This window comes from Coffea arabica, chromosome 11c (assembly GCF_036785885.1).
Source record: "Coffea arabica cultivar ET-39 chromosome 11c, Coffea Arabica ET-39 HiFi, whole genome shotgun sequence".
Lineage (NCBI taxonomy): Eukaryota > Viridiplantae > Streptophyta > Magnoliopsida > Gentianales > Rubiaceae > Coffea > Coffea arabica.
Window position 1 is genome coordinate 11289284 of NC_092330.1, and position 27435 is coordinate 11316718.

Sequence of the window (27435 nt, forward strand, 5' to 3'; positions counted from 1 at the left end):
TATATTTGACCTAGTTGTGTCAGGAACTGGATTGAGTGGTCTTCTACATTATTGTAGCCCTGTTCCATAGCTTCGAAACGGTGGGTCTTACACCCCCAACCGATAATTGTAGTGGGAGTTGTGCCATTACCGCATTATGACGTCAAAACCGGTTTTCTTATCAAGGCTTAAGTTAAAGCCCTTTCTTAATTTCTGGTTTGCTATCATGCTTGTATATGTTTATAAAACCTTATTGGGGTTGTGGTTGGCATTGGTTTATGACTCGTTATCGAGTCTCTTTTAGGGCTTGCTTTCATTTCGGTTGTTTCCTAGTTAACTTTTGTACTTGTACCACTTTGAGCCTAGTGAACGGCTTTTGGGAAATGAGATGAATTTTGTGTGAGATGTTGGGACTGATTTGAGTAAATAATGAAGCCTTAATGGCTGGAAAAGTAAGAAATCTAGGGGAAGTGCTGCCCGATTTTCTAGGCCGTTTGGTTCCTTTAAGTTAGGTTTGCCTTTTGGTAGAATGAAAGGCTTTTGGGTTGTTTGCGCCTAGGTCTTCATGCTACCTTTTCGTTTCCAAGAAAATCATGTTTTGCACCCTTGCATTAGTAATTATTTGGGCGAGATATACGACTAGTAGTCGAGCCTCACATGTGCATTCTGTTTACTCGATTCTGGAAGTAAAACCTTCAATTGGTTTATTTTGACTATTTTAGGGTTTCTTGGCGATTAAGGCCAATCTGAAGTGAAAACTTTTGAAGTTGAGCCGGTGAGTGTACCACTCCCCTTCACTGTTGTTTAACTTGATTTTGCTCTGCAATCTGTTTATTTGTTCGAGACGAGGGTGTACTTTATCACACTCGTTCTCTAGTCTGATCATATGCCAATTTACTATGCAAAATTTGAATCTGTTATCTATGTCTGCATCTGTTCGAATTTCTATGACCTATGAGCTCAATCCTGTGGCTAAGTTATTCGAGTCGGGCCGGCAAGGGCCTGGACGATTAGATAACGAACCACGGTAGTCTGTTCGGGGATTTTGGGTATTGAGACCCTTGATTCCGGGTATACTCGAGTATTACCATTTCTGTTCGGTTACGGTGAGCGGGCCCGGTAAAGGGGTGTTTGGTGGACGGAATTCGGTGTAAAGAGGGGTCTACGGACGTTTGGTTCTATATACGTTGACGGAGAGTCAACCGGTCTGGATCAAGTACTGCGCTGGAAATTTGGCTCCTGAGAGCCACCCGTATCCTTCTGATTTGAATCATTAGTTCCTTTGCTTTACATCTGACATGTGTATCTGATTTGTTAAATGTGAAATGCCATGACTTTATTGCTCTCTGTTTGGTACCTCATTGAGCGCAAGCTCACCCCGTTCTGTTCCTTTTGTTTTCCTTACAGGAAAATAAATACTTTTGGACTGGATTTGATAATCGGTTGCCGACTTGAGCTAGTTGGACATATCTTTTGTATAGCTCATGTATTAAAACCCTAAATGTACTTTTGGTCCGTTTCTCTTTTGGATTTGGCAAACCGTACATGTATTAACTTTTGAAAACTTTTGTATGTCCTTTTGGATTGTAATCGCTAAAGTTCAGATGTGAATGTTTGCGTGCTCTTTCGGTTGGGTTTTGACGGGTCGGTTCCTCTTCATGGCCGACTCCGACTTTGTTTTTTTCTTATTTTGTGGGTTCGACTGGTTTTCACGCGGTTGTATGACCCGAAAAGTATTAGATCGCGCTAATCTGATCCGTAGTCCTGGCGAGAGTTGGGCAGGCAGTCCGCCAACCCCTTTGGTTCGCCTTAGGGGAAAGTGGGGCTGTCACACAAATTCTCATCGATCTCTATTTCTTTCAATCAAAACTCACACTTATTGAACTTAGCAAAAGGTTGGTGCTCTTTCCGGATTTTCAAAGCTATCCTCAGGTGCCGTTCGTGATCTTATCACAAGTTTGAAGGTGTGGGACAATAAATTAAATATACATATGAGTCGTAAAATCAATTAAAAGCAAAGTAAATTTTTATATGTTATAAAAGATCATAATAGTTACACCAAGTTAGGATCAATTCATAAAATCATTTCAAAAGAAAGGGGAACAATAAGATCATGACAAAACGTGCTAAGTCGCAAATATACAAAACAACAAAAGGACTTCATCTCCTATACAAAAGATTACAACCTTTAAAAATGCTTGTCTAGACTAGGGTATAACCATAACCCTTATCTCCCGAGTGGAATCAGATCCATCCCCTCTCGTAAAACTCCCACTACTTGGATCCTTCCCTCATCCATTAGCATTAATCACTACCTCTGGCACTCGACTACTTTGCAGCGGATCTAACAGGTTGTTGAGAATTTCCTCCTTCCTTAGAAGCACTAGGGCAATTCGAAATCTGATGCCCAACACTACAACAAATCAGAAATTTTTCTTACTTTCTCCAGCACTCGATCTCAATAAGGTTAAACTTGCCACAGTATCTTCAAGTTACGTGAGGAGTCACGGCCTGACCAGCTTGAGAACTTCCTTTTTTCTGATCTCGCCCACTCTGATTTCCTTTTGTCCGAGCTCCCCTTGATAGAGTTCCTCCGAATTTTTCGAGCATTCTCATTCCTCCAGCCCCTCTTCTCATTTTAAGGATTTGGGTAGACCTCTCGGACTGTCCAGGGGTATCGCTTGGGTTACCCCTCTTTCTAGCATGAAAAGCTTTAAATTGAGACTTAGCATATTCTATCCTCTGTGCCTTATCCAAGGCATCCGTAAAAGTGGTGATCTGGGCGGCTTCTAAAGAATCTTGGATTTCTACATTTAATCCCTGAATAAACCTCCTTATCCTTTTGCGCTCCGTGATCACTAATTCAGGGGTAAATTTGAAAAGTTTGGTAAACCGTTTCTCATACTCGGCCACACTTAATAACCCTTGTTTCAACCTAATAAAGTCATCCTCTCTATTTTCTTGTATCATTGGTGGGAGGAATTTGATATTAAATTCCCTCTCAAAGTTGGCCCAAATCCAGGTGGTTTGTTCTCTTTCCCACTTCGCCCTCACAACATTCCACCACAAGCCTGCCCCCTCAAACTGGAAAACAACAAAATTCACTTGCCTTTCCTTGACATAATCTAAAGCAGTAAAAATCTCTAGCATTCTTTCAAACTAATTTTCTGCTACCTCGGGATCAGATCCTCTATGAAACTTAAGTGGGGCAAATTTCAGAAGTCGCTCTAAAACTCTATCCTTACCCCTCTCTAGGTTCCCAAGTTGGTTGATTGGCTCAGGACCTTGGCGCTCAACTAAATGCTCTAGGACATCCGTTATGCGGTTAAAGGCCGTAGTCACTTGGTCATTCCCTTCATTCCTAGGGTTTTGATTTTGGCCAGTCGCAGATCCCTCACCTCCCTCGAGAGTGCGGGGTTGTCGAAACCCACGCCCATGCCCCCTTCCACGTCCTCGTCGATCCATTTAGTAAGATTCTAAATACATAATTAAAAGAGAAAAAATAAGCGTAGAAATTTAAAAACTTGTACAAGTTGCAATAACACTTTAGAATCAAAGCATAGATCTTTACATAGGTTAAAAGTCATGTCACATGTCAAGAGTGCATACAACGAGTCATTAATATCAAATACAAAACATAGGCATCCAAGTGCCTCAAAATACAAGGGTACATGCAACAAAATACAAAAGGTCTCACGGCGAGATTCACTCCTTCTAAGTCCTGAACAGAAGTCAAAAGTCAAAAGGTCGGGAGATCACTAATACAAATGAACCGAACTAGAAGACCCTACAACCTTAGAAGGATCCTCCTCGGGATCCTCCTCCATAGGCTCTATCTCTACCTCCACAACAGGTGCAGCCTCCCCAGAAACTCCCTAAGTAAAGCCTCCTCTATACGGTTAGCCATGGCTCCATACTCAGTCATAATGCCATCCACGCAGTTCCCTGTCTCCTGGACAATCCGGATAAGGCGCCCCTTAGTCTCCTGAAATTGAGCATGGGAGGCATTAGCCCTTTGACGCTCCTCAAGTATCCTAGCCTCTAGCTCCTGGATCCGGGTAGCCTGGATCTCTATAGTGGCCACCATCTCCTCTCTTTTCAACTCGTGCTATCCTGAGATCACGGGTCAACTGCCTCCGCTCCTCGACTACCCGTAACACCAAGCGGTTAGGGTAGGAGAATCTCTCTCGGCATGAGCACATCCTACCCCGCCCAGCAGGTGAGTACCGCAGGAGGGATCTGCTTCCAACCATACGATACGGAATCATAGGGAGAGGTTCCTCAATTCTATCATCATCACTTCTACTATCCATATCCTATAAATAACCCACAAAACTAAAGGTTAGATTCTTATAATCACTGATACCATTTAAAATTTAACTTAAGGTTTATCATGAATTTCTATAACTAAAAGTTCATGACTAAGAACTCCTAACCCTATTCTAGGTATTTCAAACTTAGCGCTTTGATACCAACTGTGACGCCCCCACATCTCCTTAGAGCGAACCCTAGGGTATCAGCAGAACACTTGACCAACTCTCGTCAGGACTCATGCACTCATTCAAGCTTAATAGAGACTCATAAATCAACCATCGACTTAATTAAGAAATATTTCGAATATACAAGCCACAACTGCTAAGACTAGCAATTACAATTACAATCCACCATACCCAAAAATAACAAATTTTACACTTTAAGAATTTTCAAGATCATTGCACTCTCAGATCGAATTTTGCCTCGAAAAACGTGTATTCGCTATTTCTTACTAAACGAGCCGCAGAAAATTAAATTTACTAGCGAAACGTTTTAAAATATGAAATGAAACATTGCTCCAAGCAAATGAAATTAAAATGGATGAAATGAATTAATTGGAGTAAACAAATAATTAAATAAACTAGTAAAATAAGATAAAAATACGTAAAATAAATATTCGGGTCCTTATATCATGTCCTCTTTAAACCTCTTCAAATCATCAATAATCATCCAATTCTCTTCTCAATTCACTCTCTTTGATGATTGAATCATTAAACCTACAAAACATGAAGTTTTTCCCATTAAAATCCATAAAAATGCAATTTTCACACTTTAAACCACAAAATGCATATTTTCACTAGAAACCTAGTTAATTAGCTATAAAAGTAAATAAAACACACCAAAACTAACTAATAAAACACGCTTAAAACACATAAAATATACTCTTATCAAATGCCCCACACTTGAACCATTGTTTGTCCTCAAACAATTAGAAATATAAACCAACAATGATCCAAAATTTTGAAAATAAACATATGTGCACTATCAACTTCATTTCCTCAAAATAAGGTAAATAATCATTATGAAATCACTCAACCAATCTCAAGTACTCATAATATCAAGTAAAGAAGAGTCAATTATACTGCCATTATAACAAGTTAAGTCAATTTTTCATCCTTACCCAAATTTACAAGCAAGCAACCCATATGGTCAATAAAACGCTTCCTAAACTCATGATCACCTTCTGTGAGAACCCGTAAAACCCTAATATTTTTCCTAGGGTTTATTACCCCCTTAATTGCATAATTTTTGCATTTTCTGGCTTAGAAATATTTTTCTGGTAGATTTTATGAGTAATTATAGTTTTTAGATGATTTTTCTAGTATTGGAGAATTTTTAGAAAATTAAGAATATATATTGGACGTGGGACCGACTAGTGCGAAAAGTTCGGAAAAATTCGGCCAATAAGGTTAAGTTTCGGATACTGTGTAAAATTTATCGGGTGTTAAGAGATAAGTAAAGTGTGTGAAATGATTGATGTGAGAGAGAAAGAAAGGATAGGAATGCATTAATGAGAGTGACAAGTGTCACTTTCTCATTGGGTGGACTTTAAGAATTACTATTCACTTTCTTGACTTTTTTGACCAAAGGATTAAATATCAAAAAATTGCACAAAATTCACCATTTTCTTCTCCTTGGTGGCCGGATCTCCCTAGCTCAAGAAGGAAGGAAATTTCCTTTCAAGCTTCCATTTCACTCAATCTTCCAAGAACAAAAGCCTACACTAGATTCCACTCCATAAAATCTTTCCTTCTAGTGCTAGTAAGTGTTTTAGTGAAGTTTGTTTGAAGGTCTAAGGTGGCCAACATCCCTCTCTCTCTTGTTACTTGGTAAGTGATGCTAGAACACTCTACTACACCTAACGATGTTTATGTTATGCTTAGAAGTAGCTTGAGTGATGGAATATGTGATTTATTTCTTGATTTGAAGAGTTTTGGTGAAGTTTTCCATTTTATGATGAATTTTCTGGTTTAATATGAATGGGATGTTGTGGCCTTGTATGATGAATGGTAATGGTTTAAAATGACTCTAGTAGGTGTGAATTGTTGATTAATGCAATCAATTTTGGATTTGGATGGAAAAATGGAAAGTTAGGGTTCATAATTCCCTAATTCTGTCCGGTTTTAGATCATAGGGTTAGAGGCCGAATTAGACTTTGCTCAAAACATGAAAGTTGTAGGTATTGATGAGTTTTAAGTGTCTGCAAAATTTCAGGTCATTTGGATTTGTGTAGAGTGAGTTATGTCGTTTTTACTGTTGCTATCCAGGGTTGCTCAGAATGTGAAAACTGCGCTTGTAATCGTTTGTTTTGACTGGAATTGGTTTGGATTTTGAAGTTGGTATCTTCTGATGAAATGTAGCTGGATGTCTTAGCTAACATATGCCTTTGGAATTTCGGCATTTGGACCTGTATAGACTGAGTTGTGTTCATTACAGCATAGTACGATTTGGGAACCTGCAATTTCGGTTCTGGATTTGGTATTTTGCATTTTTGACCTAGTTGTGCTAGGATTTGGACTGAGTGGCCTTCTACAATGTTGTAGCCCTGTTACTTAGCTTCGAAAAGGTGGGTCTTACACCCCCATCTGATAACCGTAGTGAATTTGACGCCATTACCGCATAATAGGGGCAAAACAGTTTTTCTATTCGGGGCTAAGACTAAAGCTATCTCTAATTTCTGGTTTGCTATCATGCTTATTTATGCATATGAAACCCTATTGGGGTTGTGTTCAGCATTGCTATATGACTCGTTATCGAGTCTCATTGCATTTGTTGCGTGATTCTAGGGCGTGACGGTAGTTCACGGCGGATTGGTGACCACGGTGTATGAAACACCACTTTCTTGCTTGGTGAGTATACTACTCACTTAATTGTTACTATGTGGCTTTGCTAAATGTATATGTGATGCCTTGAAGGCTTACTTGGATATTGGAATTGATTAAGGTAAGGGTGTACTTGACCGCCCTCACCCCTTTTGATAATATCACTGATTGGCTACCGTTTTACTGCATTACTGAACTTGATATATTGGTTGGTGAATTCCATTTCATGGAAACTGCTTTGGTGTCGTTTGGACGAATGTCCAACGGCCTTACTGTATTACTGAACTCAACCCCGTTTGGTAGTCAATTGGATCGAGCCGGCGAGGGCTTGGTCGTGAAAATTGTCATGCCACGGGGACTGTACTGAGGAACCTTGTAGTAACGAGACTTTTGGTTCCGGTATATTCGAGTATTACCAAAACTACTGAAATGAAGTGCGGGCCCGGTTGGGGTATGTTAGGTGGAAGGATTGGAAGTAAAGGGTGGTCTACGGTTTGGTACTTTTAACATTGACGGAGAGTCAATGAGGTTGGATCAAGATTGCAAGCGTGGAAATGGGCTCTTGAGACCCGACCGTATCCTTTTACCGTTTTGCTTCATTGCTTATTTGTGTACTTTAAGTGATCGGTTATGCTATATGCTATTGGTTGTTATTGTGTTAGTTGCTCACTGGGCTTTAGCTCATTCCGTGTCATTTGTTTTCCTTACAGGAAAATGAAACTTTTGGAAAAGATTGTGATAGTTGGATGACAAGTTGAGCTCTTGTACATGTATTTTTGAATAGCTCCTTGAGGGTAAAAACCCTAAGTATTTTGTTTCCACCAATGTTTGGTGTGTAAATGGCTTTTGGTACATGTATGAACTAGACAAATATCTTGGTTTGCCATTTGGCTTGTAAATGTTGATTTCCAATGTATATATATGCTTGGCCGTGGTTTGGATAAATTTCGGCTTCGATTTTCGTTTTTTTTTATTTTGTGATTTTGACTTGTTTGCGCGAAATGGTAAGTTCCGGAACGTAATAGATCGACGTAAACTGAACCGTTAGTCCTGGCGAGAGCTGGGCAGGCAGTCCGCTAACCCCTTTGGTTCGCCTTAGGGGAAGGTGGGGCTGTCACACCTTCTTATTCCAATTTAAAGAGTGATTTATTCATATAACAAATATAAATATATACTTAACTTGTGAAAATACCTTTTGACACGAAAATCGATATTTTTAGATGAAAAGCACCGGTTACTCAATACTTCACATACTCAAGTTGTCTTGCATACTCTTAATTCAAGTACTATTTTACGTGAAAGTTGATATTTGTAGATAAAGACTCCCAATTACTAGTACAAGAACAATTGGAGTAGAACAACTCTTAATTGCTTTTTTTGTGTCTTTTTCTGTTTTCTCTTTTTTTCTTTTCTTCTTCTCAAAAGAATAATCATGAGAAGAGTATTGTCATTATTGACCATATTTATTACTTAACTTATAGAATCAAGTAAAAAGAAGATACTTCATCAAATATGCAAAATGTAGGCATAATTTTCTCCACTTTGTAAGATATATTTTCCTATAAATTCGCAAATTAAAACCACATAGTAGTCATTTCCAAGTTAAATGAGAAAAAAAGTTTCAAGTCACATATATTTATCTCAAAAGTAGAAGAAATTTGAGTTACTAATAGTATGGAACTTGTTACCCTTGGATAAAATTGAAAATTTTGAAACTTTTTTGGGGCATTTTTGCAATTTTGGACAAGATTTTGAAAAAAAAAAAAAATTGGCAGAGTTTCTCCTTATAATTGGACTAAACTTCCTGCCAACAAACCCAAGATTGACAACATTCAAGTGCAAGAAATATTTTCAAAGCAAGTCCAAATACCAAAGGAGGTGGTCTTCCTCTAACCTTTGCAACTTCTTGGATAATGAAACATTCAACTATTTTTGAGAGTTAATTTGTTCATTTTAAGATTTGCATCTATCTTTTAACAATCTATAATTTCTACTCATGCATTCACAATGTTTACATAATTCTATATTACTAGTAAAATTATGAGTGACTAGTTCTATATGATTACTACTTGATGATTTATGTTGCTATGATAATGTTCTAATTGAGTCTTCCATATGCAAATTTAATCCTATTGATTTACAGTCAAATTCTAATGGTTCTGAAAGATCATAAAAGCCTTTATATGAAGGATTTTTCACTTTTTTAATTCGTAATAAGACCTTTCTCTAGGGGTGAGCAAATTCGGTACGTACCGAATTCATACCCGAATTCAAATTCAATTTGGTAATTTGAAACAGGGTATTTGGTAATTTGGTACAAAAGCGGTATTTACCGAATTCACCAAATTCTAATATGGTATGAAATAGGTAATGAGATTATGAATTTGGTAATAACCAATTTCGAATTCATTTATAAAGAATTGGTTTAGTATTAGTATATACTACTAATATATTATTATATTATATAGGTAAATGCTATTAATAATATTTAGTATATGGTATTATCATGTACTTATGATAATAATAATATATAATAATGTACAATATATTATTTTAATATTTGTTAATTGTTATATGACTATAATAATACAAATATACAACAATACATAACATAACTATAATACTTATTATTTTATACATGACTAGAATTTGATAATAATTAATAAGTATAGGTATAATATATAACTATATTTAGTATAACTATAATACTTATTATTTTAATTTGGCTAGAAACTGCAATTAAAGGATTCAACAATTTTTTTTAAAAATGAACCCGGTTAACCCGAATTCATTATCGTTTCCAAATTCAAATTCGAAATTGAATGAATTCGGCTATCTCCAATTCGAATTTGAAAGCAGTTTAGATTTCTGTAAGTCTAATAACTGAATTTACCAAATTCATATAACCGAATTACCGAATATGCACTATTTGCTCACCCCTACCTTTGTCTATGAAGAATAAATCCCTGGTTGTTGACCTCGAATTATCACATAAAATGTAAAACTTCTAGAGGGTAATTTGCTAAAATAATATGCTAATGCATTTAGACTTCTAACCTTTTGGAATACATTTTGTGCATTCCATAAATTGTCTAGAAGTATTTGTTGTATTTCTTCTAATTGTTTGCTTACTTTTGTTCTGAATTGGGGATTTGTACTTGTAGGATACTTGTTGAGTTCTCATTCTCCGATTGTTGCCATCCTGTAAACTTTAATCGGAGGTTGGATATCTACTTAATTGGTCCAATAAACTATTATCTTTTCCTTTTATATGTTCAAAAATAATTTTGTAATTATTATTTATAGGAGTGTCTTTAAATGTTAACCATTTTCTTTGACTAATGCTCTTACTATTTTTATTATGATAAAATTTTAGTATTGCTTCACAATCTTTCCTAACTAATATTTCTTGTCTACTTATCAAGAATAATCTAAAGCTACTTAGGCCATATACTGCAACTAAAATTTCTTGATCTATACTGCTAAGCAAATTCTTTTCTTTAAATTTTTCACTAGTATATCTACAAATTTTTCTTCATTTTTATTACTATACTATGAGGTTTACTTTTCAGTACTGCTCCCCATCTTGATTCGCATCCATTAGTTTCTACAATTAAATAGTTAGTATGTACAAGATTTGATCTTTGTCTTTTTGTCCAAATGTCCCTTTGCTAGTAGTAGCTTTAGTAGTTAATAGAACAACTATTTAGAGCCCGCGAGAACAATTTTTGAATTCATTTATAATTTGATCATTTAATTAGAGAATTGGATTTGCTCATCTAAGCTTATTCCTTTGTATCCTTTCCTCCATGCTTCCTTTAAGATTTCTTCTCTTGTTGTTCTTCCGTATTACTCTATTATCACTATAAATTCAAATAATTAATGAAATCTGTGACAGCCCCACCTTCCCCTAGGCCGTACCCTAAGGGTTAGCGGACTACTTGCCCAACTCTCGTCAGGACTCACTAACCCAAATATTCCCAGTAGGCACTAAAATGAATAACACAACTTCAAAACATCACAACCCAGTACTATATACAAAAGAGTCACAACGATTCAAGCTTAGAGTATAAGTCAAAGTATTAAATCTTACACGAATACATATGAGGTTTACTAATACAGAGGAGCTTAAACAAAATGCCTAAGGTCTCGTACTAGCTCAAATTCTTCCCAAAATCACCAGCCCAAGCCATTACCTCTGAAAGAGAAACCAGGATAATTGAATGAGCTTTCGCTCAATGAGCTACCATAGGGTCATGCAGTCATAAATAAAATGAGAAAATAAAATCACACAGATCAGTCATTAAGTTATCAAACATGGGTACCAATTTAAAGAGATAGACGAACACCACAATTAACATGAGTGATTCAGGGAAAAGGATACAATTAGCTCTCGGGAGCTAAATTCCCAGTCACAGTAGCTTGATCCAAACCTATTGACACTCCGTCAATATTTAGAGAAGCAGAAACATTGTCCATAGATCACTGTTTTACACCAATTTCCATCCACCATTCATTCCCCTTACCGGCCCTGAACACCAAACAATAAAGGTAATACCAGAGTATACCAAATTTCGAAATAAAACCAGAACTCAGTGAATTAGTAATAGTTTGCTCATGGTCTGTCAATCTACTTCGACCAAATCCTTGTTGGCTCGATTCAATTAATTAACCAATGAGGTTTGGGCCCAAGTTCATAGTGCGGTTGTTGGATAGTATGTTCCAAACAACATTTAATTCAAGCACAAGTAATAGATTCTAAGTGAGTAGTAGAACAATCAACAATCAAGTGGGGTCGAGTATGATAAGGTGCATACTCGTCCAGCCAAGAGTAAACCAAAATCACAATCAAACAATCATAACTTTCAGTCACATAATAGTTCACTTAAGCAACAAGTCATACAGGTGACACACTCACTAGTTCAAAGTAGAGCAACGTTAAACGTTCGTCTCCAGGTTATTCTCGTTCAGGGACAAACCCTAAGAGCAATCAAGATAAAAGATATTATGGTCCAACCATCCAAAACTTAGGTGAACCAAGGAAAAATCTAAGTATATACTAGGGCAATGATTCAAGTATAGTTTTGGAGTGAAAGGAAAACATTTGAACCCAAGAAACATAAGTAACTAAAGGGAAAAATTATGTATTTATAACTCATGAAACTCAGCAAAACATACATAAAATATACACGCGACTTTTGGAAGAAAAATGACCAACCTCGAGTTTAAAGTCTGACAATTGCAACTATAAAACATGCTTGAAGCAACCATTACTTTCCTTTTTGTATCATACATGGTTTTTGACAAAAATTCAGCTTATGCATCACAACCAAGGTGGATTTAGGCAACCATAAGCAACCCAAGTCCAAATAGACCAAAAATCACACCTCTACCCTCACTCTTACTCACTTACATTACAAGAAAGAAAAAAAAAAAAAACAAAACCAGCAGCATCGCCCCTAATTTCCTTAAGTTTCTCCTCCAAATTCAAATTTTAACTTCATGGCAAATCAACCTTAATCAAGATCACATGTTCCTGTTCTAGGCCACAAAGCTAGCCAAATTGGACATACACCTAGCTCATATACAACCATACCAAAACTGAAAAATTGAACTTTAAGCTGGAATTTACAAACAAAAGTTATAAATTTCTATAGTGAAGCCAAAAGTGCATACAAAAACTAGAAAATCCTCATGGCAAGGCTAAAAGGACAAAGCAAAGCTGAAATTAGCATTTGCTGGAATTTCTCAATCAAAGCTGGAAATTTCGAACTACTTCACAAAACTATGAAATTTTCCATGAATCCTACCATAATCAAAACATAAATCCATTGAAGTTCATAGTTTCTTGACATGAATACCTTCAAACCCTAAGGAGAAATGCAAACAAGAGCTTTCTTTCCCCAGATCACTCCACACAAGCTTTCTCTCCTTCCTTGATACAACTTCCTACGGATTGGATTAGGCTTTTAGGATGGATTTTTCAAGGAATCAAGCAAGAAATCAAGTAGAAATTGGAGTTTTCTCCTCTCTTTTTGTCTCTCTTTAGTTTGACCAAGAATGAAGAAAAATGGAAGAATTTTTGGTGAAAATTGCAAGATAAAAACTAGAAGAAGTCTTGGTCAAAGTAAAGTTTCCATGGTTTTGTGACAAATGGCAAATCAACAGCTAATCCTTATCTAATTGTCTTCCAAGCACTAAAATATCTAGTCAACTTTTAATTATCTCTTAACACCTTATAAAACAACATCCCTTTGCAAAAGCTCCTCCTAATCTTTCAAATTTATCGCACACACCTCATTAGTGGATCCTACTTCTATAAAGCACTACGAACTTAACATGCACTAACTTATAAAAGAAAAATAATAAAAATCTTGACTCACTTATGAAAGTATCTAAGAAATTAAGGCAAATAAAGTAAAGTAAAAGAAAACTTATTCAAAGAAATAAGATAAATATTAAATAATTTTCACAAGTCCTCACAAAATCAACTTATGCTTGTAATTTTATTACCGTTTCATTAATTTGATTGGATTTAGTGGCCAAATTCTTGTTTGGTAAGCCTGATTACCATTATAATGGTATTAGAGCTAGCTACAAGAAAAGAGAAAAAATGACTAAAATTGTTGAGAATTTAATGACCAACATTGTGAGAATTCAATCGTGAGAGATATGCTTGATCTAGGTAATGTTATGAGAGGAGTAGTTAGAGAAGTGAAGGGTAGGATCAGGCAATCAAAGGGATTGAGAGCAAATAGAAGAGCATAGAAAAATCTTTGAAAAATCTAAAAGCAAAATATGATGCTCTGATGAATACATTTGCAAAAAATGTGACTTTGATCTAAATGAGTAAGGGTAAAAGGTAGAAGTAACTCTGGACAAGATGATTTGGTGGTTTCAGAAGCTACGAAAGAAGATCATGGAAAGGAGAATATAGGGAGAAATGCTATGAAACTCAATTCTAGGCAATTTAAGATTGATTTCCCAGCATTTGATGATGACAATCCAAGGGAATGGGTAAAGAAAGGTGGAAGATATTTCCATACGCATGATGCTAAAGAGGAGCAAAAGACAGCCATGGCAAAGCTATACCTGATGAGAAGAGCTGATATATAGTTCCTAGGGAATTTTATAGGTAAAAACTATATCCCTTGGAATGAGTTTTGTTTGCAAATCTGCAAATGTTATGGTGATAGATCACCAAAGGAAGTTACTGAAGAATTCTCCAAAATCACTCAAACTGGTTTAGTACCTAATTACTAGGAGAAAGTTGAGCCTTAAGCTTTGGTAATGCCATCTTTACACCCTATTTTTTATTCTTATTATATGTCATCCTTCATGAGTGGGTTGAAAGAAGAAATTAAAAACACGGTCAAAATGGTGGAACCCCAAAACCTTAATCAAGCCATGAGGGGCTACTAAGTTGCAAGAGAAAATTGTGCAAGTTATGAATAAAAACTAAAAGACTTTCCCTCAGAAACACTTTACCCCATCCTCTTCAATCCTAAGACCCCCTAACAACCAAAAATTCCCAAACTCTAACTTTAGAAAACCTAAAACCAAGCCTTTTAAACCTACAGATAAATCTCAAAATCAGTACAAAAGGATTATTCATATTGAATTTCAAGTTAGGAGAGATAAGCAGTTGTGTTACAGGTGTGAAATACCCTACACTATTTTCCATGTTTGTAAATAAGCCAATTAATTTTCTGTTGGTTGATGAAGATTAGTTGCCACAGTTCTCTTAGTTAATGATTACATGCATGCAATCAATTACTAATTATATTAACTTTTCATAGATAGATCCCTATTGATGATGAGAATGCTATTGTAATTGGTGCTGTCACTTCAGTCTTAGCAGCAGGATACGCAGCTCTTGCAACCTATGAAACTCCAGTTGATATACCTAAACCACCTTATGTTAATAGAAAGCGAGCTAGGGAGGATTACATGGATAGCATGTTGTATGGAAGTAGTTCCTATTTCATAGACCAAATTAGAATAGACCAAAATACATTTTTTCAATTACTAAATGCTCTCATGATTAGAGGATTGTTATAGCCTGTGAGAACCCGTGAATTTTCTAGGCTTTATTTTATTTAATTACACGCCTTTTATGCATTTTCTTTATTAGAAAAAATTTTCTAAATAATTTTTATGAGTAAATAGGGTTTTTAAATTATTTTTCTAGTATAAGTGAGTTCATGAGGTTTTAAGAGTGTATACCGGATGTGGGACCCACTAGTGCGGTAAGTTCGATAAAATTCGGCCGATTAGGTTAAATTTAGTATTCAGGGATTAATTTATTAAGTGTTAAGAGATAATTAGAGGTTACCAAATGGATTGGTGTGGGAGAGACAAAAGGATAGCCTTGCATTAATAAGGGTGACAAGTGTCACCTTGTGATTTAATTTTGGACTTTGACTACTATTCATTTACTTTACCAATTAATCAAAATTGACCCAAAAATCATCTTCATTTCAAGCTTCTTGGCCGACTCCTCTCAAGAAGAAAAGAAAAGAAAACTCTCAACTTTCTTGCTCTTAATCTTGCTCAATCTCCCAATCCAACCGATTAAACTTGAAATTCCTCCACAAAAACCCTTAGTTTAGTGGTAGTGAGGTTGGTTGTGAAGTGGTTTGGAATAAAGTGGTGCTAAGTTGGGTCTTTTCTTGGGTTTGCAAGGTAAGTGACTAAGGAACCTTTCCTTTGATCTTAATAATGTTCAATTAGTGGCTTGTGTGAGTTAAGGAGATGGTTTTAGGTGATATTTCATGACTTTTGGTAAAAATTGGTGAATTTTTATATTTATTCAGGATTTTTCTGTTTTATGTGTTTAATATGGGTCGGCCATGAATGATGGCTTAGAATGGTCTAGAATGAAGCTTTGGCGCGTAAATTATAGCTATTTGCGGAAAATTTCCGCTTTGTACGAAAAATTCCAGCTTTAGGGTTTCTTTGTTGAGCTACCACTTGGTTGTTTTTGAAGGGTATTGTGACTCTAATTAAAGGTGTTTGATAGCTTGTGATTTGTCGGTGTAATTTTAGTGGAGTTGAGAAGTGATTGGGTGTTGAGGTTTGGTTGGAAAAGTAAAGAAAGACAAGGGGAAGTGCTGTCAAAATTTTCGTGGGAGCTTCTACGCAGTCTCGGGAAATTTGCGATATCTTGATCTAGAAATGTCAGAATTGAGTTCTGTTTGTTGCGTTTGAAACTAGATTCATAGAACTACAAACCATAAACATTTCAGACCCTGTTTCTGTCTGTATGATTTATGGTGATTTTTCAAATTTAACTGAAAACTGCATACCTGTTCTGTCTTGTGATGGTTGGAGCAGCAACTTGAGGCTCGAATTTGACTGACTTGTGTTCTGAATCCTGTAATGGTATCTTCTGAAAAGTTGTATCTCTTTGAATGTATTTTCCAACGGTATAAATTTTATCAATTTTGGACTTAAAAGCTTGAGATATGATTTTTCATTGAGGGTTGCGTAAAACTGAAAAATCCTGTTTCCTAGAATTGTTCTTACTCTCATTTTCCATTTCATATTTGGAGTTGGTAAAGCATTGTGGGTATGGTTTTTGGGTAGAGGTGCAGGGGTTTGAGATCGTTCATGCCTTTAAGACTAATTGTTATCTTTTCACTCCAAAGCTACATCTTTGTGTTGTATTAATGGTCCATGTGGTTAGGCATATGACTCGCAAACGAGTCTCACCTGCAAATTCCATTTACTAAGCATTGGAGTCGAGTCTTAAGTGTTTTTCCTTGATTGTTCTAGGAAGTACCGGCGATTAAAGCCATACTTGGGAAGGAAACTTTTGAAGTTATCCTTGCTTGAATTGGTGAGTGTACCACTCCCCTGAATTATTGCTAAACTGGTTATCTGTACTTGCAAATTGCTATTTGAATATCTTTCCTGACTGTTTATTTTGTACGAGACGAGTGTGTACTTTATCACACTCGCTCTCTGGCTTGTGTGACTTGTTTCCTATATATACTTGAATTTGTTACCTGCGCCTGTTATAATGTCATTTGGAAGTGTATCCAACGACCTTCCTGTTAAATCTGAGCTCAACCTCATGGGGAGTTGATTGAATCGAGCCAACAAGGGCTTGGTCGAGGAAATTGACAATCCATGGGTGCCTGTTCTTTGGGAATCTATGGGTATTAGAGACTCTGAATTTCCGGTATACTCGAGTATTACCATTCCTGTTCCTGTTTGGCGTTTGGGCCCGGTAAGGGGTATGTTTGGTGAACGGGATTTTGGCGTTAAAGTGGTGTTCTACTGGACTGGTTTCTTTATTTGAATGTTGACGGAGGATCAACGAGGCTGGATCAAGTATTGCAATGGGGATTTGGCTCCTGAGAGCCACCTGTATCCTTTACATTGTGGTGTTTATTCATTTCTCGTATTTGACGTGCTTATGTGCCTTAAAAGAAATTTCTCATGAGTTCTACTGTTTCTACTATTTTACACTTTTGGTACCTCACTAAGCTTCTAGCTCACCCCGTTCTGTTATCCTTGTTTTCCTTACAGGGAACCATCTTTTGTGCCAATGATCATTTTGGAAGAGTGAATTGAGCTTGTATAAATACCCTTTTGTATAGTTCCTTGGAAGTTGGAAAACCCTAAATGTACTTTGATCCAAATATTTCCCTTTTGATTTGTAAATTTCAAACTTATGTGTATAAAACTGTTTAATCATGTTCATGTATCTTATTTGGTTTGGAAATGTTTTCTCCTGAGTTATATAACGTTATCGGTATTTGGTTGGAGTCTGGCTGGACGGTGACGTGGCAGTCACTATTCATTTGTGGTTCCGATTTTTGTTTTTCATTTTTGTTTTGCAATTTTGAATTGTGTAAGTGCGCTATTTTACTTCGGTACGTCTTAGATTATGTATAACTGTCTTAGTAGTCATGGCGAGAGTTGGGCAGGCAGTCCGCTAACCCCTTTGGTATGCCTTAGGGGAAGGTGGGGTTGTCACACAGCCTACCATTCATATGTCAGTAAAAGAGTAATTGTTAATGTTTCTGCAAATGGTTGGCTGTAATTTGAGGTTTCAAGTGGTTGGGGGGTAGTTGTATAGGTCCACTGAAACCATGCACTGCTATTTTTCCATAGTACTTGATGCCATATTGAAACTATATCTAGATTTAATAGAATTGCCAAATGGTGGAAATCCATGAGAGATCCGTAATAGTCAAAGATACTACACTTGCTTTGCTGGAAGTTTAGTTCTTTGTGTAAAATTAATTAACTCAGATAATAGAAGCTATTTTATATCTAATCTAAATCATAAAATAGGACTGTGTAGGGCTATAGATAGGACAAATGTTGTTGCAAGTGTACCCTTTGGAGTTCAAGGAATATTTTGAGGTGTCAAGAGTTACCCGACTCAAAATGTGTTAGCTACTATTTCTTTCGACCTCAAGTTTTCATACGTGCTTGCTGATTGGAAATGATTGGCACACAACTCTCGTGTTCTTGAAGATGCTCTTACAAGACCAAGGGGTCTACATGTACCCCAAGGTAATTGTTTTAATTTATGTGAGTCATATAATTATGCAAAACACCATTAGATTAGGCAAAAATAATTTTTTATTTCAATTTTAGACAAATACTATCTTGTAGATGCTAGATATGGCATTCGCAACGAGTTCATTCCTCCTTATTCTGGAGTTCGATATCACCTAAAGGAGTACGATGATAATCCCTTACAAAATGAAAAAAGCTTTTCAATCTTCGTCACTCCTCATTGCAAACAACCATCAAAAAAGGCTTGGATGTTTTAAGGAAACAATTTAAGGTTGTTGATAATGGTCCATTTTGAGATTTTAAAACCCAAGTAGATGTGGTTTTGGCATGTTGTATCATACACAATTACATTATGGGTATAGTGTGACGCCCCCACTTCTCCCTAAGGCGAACCCAAAGGGTATCCGTGGGACGCCTGCCCAACTCTCGCTAGGACTCACTACAATCCATCATTCAAAAGCTCGAAATACTTTAAGTAACTTCAATACATAATTAAAGTATTTCAAATATCTCACACTTACAATTATGTAGCTTTCAAGCTTAAATACAACCCAACGGAAAAGGGTACAATAGCCATCCGTTATAATATAACTTAAAGTCTTCAAAAGAAAACAATCTAGTACTACTCACGAGCACCCTTGGTCTCGAACCCTGTAAAAGAAAATCACAACGTGAGATGAGCTACACAGCCCAGTGAGGTTCCAAGACACTCTAACAGTTCAAATAAATCAAGTAAGTTGGGCATATCATATGCATGGTTCAAGGTTACACAATAGCATGTTATCATGAGGTGATAATCATGAGGTGTAATTTGAGACATGTATCATGGTATGAGACATTTATCATGAGACAGTTATCATGGTTCAAGACATTAGCATGTATAGTTCACGAGTGATTGGAGCTTATTACAGGTGCGAGTAATGAAGCATGTTACAGGTATGGAGCATTAACATGAAACAGGTATCATGATATGAGTACATTGGACTGGTAACAGGTAGGGAGCATATCACAGGCATGGCTCAAGATTTCATGTTGACATTTTAGCATGAAACAATTATCATGATACAAGGTAAACATATACGGTAGGATACGGTGTTCCAGTGGAACTCTGTCGGTCATCTGCACCTTATGACTTCCGGATCCCCTCGGTTTGACTGGCCATCACCTTATCCCTCCAGTGTAATACTCGAGTATACCGAAATGGTGGCTCAGGGTTCCAACCTACCCGACTGAGCCCAGTCCTGGCTCGAGTAGGTCAGTAACCAAGGGCAGGGCCCAAGTTCAGTTTAGAGCTTACAACATGTACAGGTAACCAAGTAATTCGACAAAAGGTAAAATTCATCATTTGAGTAGGTCGAGTGAGGTAAAGTACACACTCGCCTAACAATGATGGACAGCTTCATAAAACATGTGATTCATAATAATCAAGTAATCAAGTGGATACTTAGCACGTAAGCAATACAAGTTGATTTCATGGGAGCATGTAATTCACGGATATCGAATAGTCATGTAGATTGGAAATCATGTGAGCAAATAGTCAAGTAATTAGGTAGTCATGTGGGTTGGTAAACAGTTCACGGTTAACGGTTGACGGTTAACGGTTGAGTAGTGACGGTTATTTGACAGGCATTTGCCATATTAATAGGCCATCATTAGCTGTTATCTCATTTTTACCATGTGAGAGTCGAGGAGATTCACTCCAACGACATATGCAACTATAGCATACGAAGTCATGTTATTCGAGCATTTCCAAGCATGAGTTATTCATCTCAAAAGAGAACGAGTGCGATAAAATACACACTTGACCCCATTTTTCAAAACCGAGTAGGCTAAGCAAACAATCTAGCAAGTTAAGCATGTATCGAGTTCATATGGTCATATTATATGGTTAATCATTTAACCAATTCATGTAGATATGCAATGCAACTATACATTCCTTAAATAGGCATGAGTATGGTAAATACTTAACACATAGTACTTAACACTTAATAATCATGAAATAAGCATGTCCTAAACTTAGTCAATTACGTATTCCTGTATGGAACACTCACCTAGTCAAAACAAGCGAGTAGTTCTCAAACAAGCGTTTTAGGTGTCCGCTTCGAGATCCTCTTGAAAGTCCCCTCGACTGCCTGAGCAAACAATAATCAACTACCACTCAATATTACTACAAATCTCTGATTATCGAGGAAGATTGTACGCTAGAGCAATCTAAGGAAATCTTATGAAAATGAACCTCAATTACTCGTAAATCGAGGTTCAAGTGGAGTTTCTTAAAGTACATGAGCAATCGTGTTTTCATTTTGGAAATCAAGTATAAAATGTTCAAGTAATATCGAAGGAATAAGGAGTATTTGAAAACTCCCTTCCCTTGGAATTCGGGAAAATTTTTAGGTTTAATATGATATTTTGAAAAATCGTATCTCACATTCTACATGTCAAAAATTGTAAAACTTGGTACCATTGGAAACTTCTTTGAAAGTAATAAAAGTTCTTAGAAGACACTTTTCCACGAATGTAAGTGAAAGGCACTCAAATTTTGACTCAAATTTGGTAACTTGAATTACCAAGACAGATTTAAGTTGGTTTTTGGTCAACTTTGGAAATTTGGCAAAATTCACTTGTTTTGAACTAACCTTTGAAATTTGGAAATCAATTAGTGTTGCAATCCAAGAGTATAACAAAACAAGCAGAACAAGAAACGGAGTTTCGAGCACCAAGATATGGTGACCCAAAGTTACCAAAATTTCCTTGTTAAACAAGGGTTTTCAAACTTAAATCATGAACTTTGGAAGTTTGATTGAACATCAAAATGACCTCGAAATACCACCAAATTTGGTATGTACATATGACCATATAAGGGTTATTTCTCTACCAAATTTCATAGAAAAATATGCACGGAAAGTCGGTTAATGAAACCACAAGAAATTCTAAGGCTAAGTTGCCTTTGAACTTCCGTTTTGCCATTTTTCAAACGTTTGGCCAGGGCACATTTCAAACATGGTCCATTCCAGTAAGAAATGTCTAAAATATGTCCAAGGTGCATTTGATAGGTGATTTATACCAAGAAACTTCGGAAAACAAGTCCCAAATCATTGTTAGTTACAAATCTGTCCAAGAGGAAAATTCTATCACTGTAGCAGTTTCAAACTTTCGTCACAACTCACTCAATTCAACTTGGAATTGTAAGTGGTTGATGGCGTTGGAAAGCTCTCTCATAAAGATGAATTTTATCAGAAGAAACGATTTTCAAATTCTATCCACAAACAGCTCGTTTTTGAGCATCAAGAAGTAATTTCTGTCCTGTCTCCTGGAGAGCAACGAAACAGGGCAGTGATTTTCAAACGAATGGTGTGGCTCACTCAAGTGGAACAAGAACATGCATTTGGTACCAATGGAAAGCTGGAAATGTCTAGTTTCAAATTCCACCAATGGCACTCAATTTTGACATCGGAGTACAGAGTTATGAACGAAACAAGCAAGCTGTCTGAGCATAACGGGAACAGTTCCCAGGTTCACTAGCTTCACGAAAATAATTCATTTGACCAACCAAACCTCAATATTTTTCAATGAAATTTTATACACCATCTATACAACATATAAAAATCATATACAAGAATTAAACCCTCAAAATTCTGCAGAAAAGGGTACGATCAAAGCAGGGGCAAAATCGGAACTTTTTACTCCATGCACTCCTTGAAGTTTCTACTAGTTATACACCATTAATCTACCATTTTGAGCACTAAACCAACATTAAATCCATCATCAAGCATGAGATCAGTCCCCAAGACAAAGGTGGGAGTTCATAGAGCCCACCCATTTCATTTTACACCATAAACAAACTAACCAATGGCATAAATGAACTTAACTAGGTAAGATAACCTCCAAATGACAAGTTTCTAAGGTTGGATCATCACTCACTTGGTTGGAGGTTGAAGAGCAGAATTTCGGTCACTCTTTGCTCCAGAAAACCGTGGCTTTTCAGCTCCCTTTTGCAGCTCAAAATACTCCTCAAGTGTTAAGCTAAGTGTGGTGAAATTTTGGTAGGATTTGAGTGAAGATTTGGTGAGATTTTGTGAAGTAAAAATTGAGAGAGCAATGGTGGTTTGAGAGAGAGAGATGGCCGGCTGAAATGGTGAGAGGAGAGAGAAGAGAGTGATCAGATTTTAGCTTCCAAGAGAAGCTTCAAGTGTGTGGCCCATTTGTGCAAAAGTCAACTCTACTACCGCGCACACTCGGGCGCGTTTCGTGCTCAATTCCTCTCGCGTTTGTTTTACTAGTACACTAAACCTCTAATGCACTTATATTCATATATATATTATTCATTCTCAATTGTCCCAAAATAAGGGTCTAAAGTTCCTAAATTTAAATCGCGCGTGTGAAAACGCGTATCTCCAATTTAAGCGCAATAACGCGAAACTTCCGAGAAATTCTTATAACGACAATACTAATAACTATCACTTGAGTATTTAAATATTAAAATACCTAATTTAGGTCCATTGTACATGTCTCCAATATTCCAAACTTATTGTACTCTCAATCGGTCAAGATTTCCAAAGACGTGTTCACTATTTTCACTAAACGAGCTTCCGGAAATTAATTTTTGAAATAAGTCACTTTAAAAATATAATGAAACTATATTTCCATGTAATTAGGTCTCAAGAGCTTAGAAAATAATATTCGTAGTAAAAGTCCAAATAAATAATTAAATAATCTAGAAATAGGAGATTAAATAAGTAAATTTTGCGAGTCCTCACATATAGCTCCAAATGACATACTCATGGAAGAGGTCATTCAAGGGCAACAATCTGAAACTCCAAATGTTCTGATTAAACAAGTATCTTGCACAAGACTTATAAAACACAAAATGAGAGGCAAGCAAAAAATAGAGAATGGCCAAGAAAAAGGGATGCAATTGGACATGCTACGTATGCATATTACATATGAAGAAGACAAAATAGATAATCTAGATAGTGGTTGCAGTTTCTTTTTTTTTTTGGTCTCTCCAAATGTTTAGTTTCTTGAATCAGTTAAGACGAGTTGTAAATAGTTTTTTTTTGTTAAAGTGTGCTTTTAATTTTGAATATATTTTAGAAAACTTCCTTCTATGAATTCCTTAATATCCAATTTGTTCCTTGATTTGTAAGTTTGTTTTATTACTGGTGGCCATTGAAATTGATTATGCTATAGTTTATCTCTCTAGCTCTTATTCATTTTTGGGATAAAACAGCAAAGAGACTTATGGTCTCCTAACTTCACTTGTTGTTAGTGTGGTATTCTATGCTTTAGTTCTCCTAACTTCACTAGTTGTTTCATTTAGGTGTATTTTGACTATTAGTTTTCTGGTAGTTATGATATGAGATAGCCTACCCGCCTTTCTTATTATGAGTTATGCATCAGGCATTGGTTTGTTCTTTCAATTGTAGAGTTGATAACATGTATTTAGTCAATTTTTGGTAGATAGATTCTATTATCATTTTGATTAAATTGCATGGTAGTTTTTTTTTTTTGGTGCATTAGTGGTGATAGGATTTTTAAGTTTGTTTTATTGGTGATGGCTATTGAAATTAATTAATTTTTTGAAGATGGGTAAGAAGGGAGAGAAACAGTTTAGGTGGTCAAAACCTATGGAGCGTTTGATGCTTGAGATTCTTGCCGATGAGGTGAAACTCAGGAAAAGGCCTAACAATAGTTTTAAATTAAGTTCATTTACATGTGTGGTAGATGCTGTGAAAGATAAGTTTGGGGTTATGTGCTCGGCAAAACATGTGAAAAATTATCTAAGAACAGTGCAATCATCTTGGTCCACCATAGTAAAAATTCATGAAAAAATGGATTTGGTTGGGATGATACTTCGAGGATGATAACTGCTTGTCCTAGTGTGTATCATGCCTATGTTTAGGTAATTTAATGTATTTACATCTTTTGTCTATACAAGATTTTTATTTTTCTTAAAGCATATTGTATAGATGTCTTTAAATTGTATCATATCTCTACCCACTACAAGGTTGATATGTGCCTTACATAGTCATTTAGTTACATTCTTCAATGTTTGTAAGCTTGCTATTGGTTGTTTGCTGTTTGGATTTTTTAATCAATGTATCTAGTATACTTCTTATTCTTGTGAATTCAATCAAGAGAATCTGATAATGGAGTTCGGAATGTCAAATTAGGACTTCTAGTTCTTCTAGATTTTTGCACTAAACTTAGAAAGGAGGGTTGTAAGATCTGCATTTTGCAAGAATTTTATTTGAACAACATAATTTGGATTGCTTTCTATATTGATGTTTATTGTCCAAAGTCAACCGAAGCTTTTTATTTGATTGTTTAAATCGACTATAGTGTTGTCAGATTTGGACATCTTTAGGCAAATGGTTGAGTCCATGTACAAGAACTTTAACAGTTGCAGTTCTATGCTTTCAAGTGTATAAGCAGTTTTCTCATGATCTTTCTGTTTTTTCCCTTAGGCAGTTTTCTAAAATTTAAGGCTATATGATATGCTGATGCCAAAGGTGCAAAGTAGATTGTTCATGGCTCCAATTTTTTGAATTCCAATAGTGTTCTATTGTGCTGTATTGGCTATGCTTAGAACTTTCAGAAGATTAATTTCATTCTTCAATCTAAGCTTATATTTGCACTTCAAGAGCTATGTTACTCTATTTTGTTGACCCATGCACAGTGGTTGTGGTGAACTCGAAACATCTATTTGTGCTTTTGATTTGTTTGATTTGAAAATTTTCTAACATTGTTATACATGCATAGTGAATGCTTCAAATTGTATGATGAAACGACTGTTGTGGTTGGGAAGGATCTGGCGACTAGGTCTTTTGCAAAATCATTTGTTGATGTGAATTTGGAAACTCCATTTGTTCCTAAAACAAGTTTAGAGAAAAGGTGTAAAAGGATGTAACTAGTGCAAAACCCTCAAAAGTGAGAGCAACATCATCGAGAACCAAATAATATCGTAAAAAAAATCGCAGCAATGAAGACATAGAAAGGATGCCTCAACAACTTGGAGAAGTGGCAGCTAGTTTGAACAAAATTAGTGCAAACAAGCTTGATATAAACCAACAACATGATGAGGTTATGAAAATAGAAAGTTATAGCGAAGAATTTCTAGACTTGGTATTTGATCATTTGGTGCAAAATGAGAAGCTGGGAAAAGCATTTATGGCGAAGAGTCAAAAAATTCGTTTGATTTCTCTCGAGAGGTTCAAGAAAGATTGGGGTGTCGAATGAAGTACTTTCCAAGTTTCTATAATTGTCTCTGCAACAGTATCAATGGATTATGAGAAGAGCTATTTTTGAGTTGCTCTTACTTTAGAGTTGGAACTATAATAACAAGTGATTGTATATATGCTGCTCAATTTCCAATACATAACAATAATAGGTGCCTAGTTGATTAGTTTTACTATTTGTGTATTTCATGAAAAATGTTGCCTCTAGTATAGAGGTTACCTAATTTTTTCTAATATCACTGTTCTGAGATAATAGAGAAAATGTTACGGCATCCAATTTGATAAAAGAGACTCTTCACCCCTTTATATTTTTTTTTAAAAAAAAGAGAGATCAAAAGCTAATTCATCAGTATCATTAATAATTTCATTTAAGGATTCATGGTGTAATTTGAATAAATATTTTATAAAATGAGAATATGATTATAATGAATAGAAACTAAAAATAACTTGTAATCAGATGAATGTTTTGGGAATAGGAAAACATTTGCAACATATCAACAAACACTAAAAAAGGAAGCCAGAAAATATTTTTGTTGACAAACCAAACATCAAAAAATTATGAAAAAAGGAATTTGGAAAATATTTTCACTAAATAACCAAGCGTTGGAAAATTATGGAGAAGGAAGTGATTTTCTAGGAAAAATGACTTCGATGGAAAATTGGAATTAACAAGATTTGTTGTGAAAACAAAATAGTTCACAGGAAAAGGGCAATATTGGAATAAAAATATATTCTCCATTCCAACAAATGAGTTCTTTAATTATATATTTTGAAATAGGTTGACAATGTTACAAAATGTTAAAAATCGGAGAGGTGAGTGGAATTTTTTAAAGTTTAAGGGTGCTAAGTGATTGTCACAAATCTCTTGAGAGGTTTCTAAAAGTATCCATTGAGAAAATTCAGTGAGGTAAGGAATAAACACATTCATGTGGCTATGAGTCTGTCATACCATGTTAGACCAAAATAAATCACTCCATGGCTTTCCCCTAAAGAGAAATATGCTAGTCTGAGAACAATACACTTCAATCCACTCCTAATAGCAAACATTGTGAGTTTTGGCTAAGATGCATAAAACATAAGCATGTAGTTTGAGTAGGCACATAGAGAAAGATAGACAGAAGGACAACATTTAGCCGAAACAAGATCCAAGGCAAACTGATTGACAACAAAGACAAATCAACAATAATTTAGAGCATGGACAAATCTATTGCTAAAGCTAACCAACATGTCTGAATTGAATTTGTATCCAATATCAACCTTGAATTATGATTTCAATCATGTTTCCAGACTACATTTGTGGAAAGATAAATTGATTAAGGATAATCTAATAATACAACTCAAGTCTCGTTTGAGCCTTAAATTTGTCTAATGGTCTATGGAGCAATTAATCAAACATATGGTATGCAACTTCAAATACCATAAAGAGCCATAAGAGGAGCATGTGTTGACCTTGGTCGATCAATCCTTGGTTTTGATGATTAACAAACTAAAATGTAGATTTGGTCTAATGTTTTTATGTGAGAAATTTGTTAGAATCAGGTTCA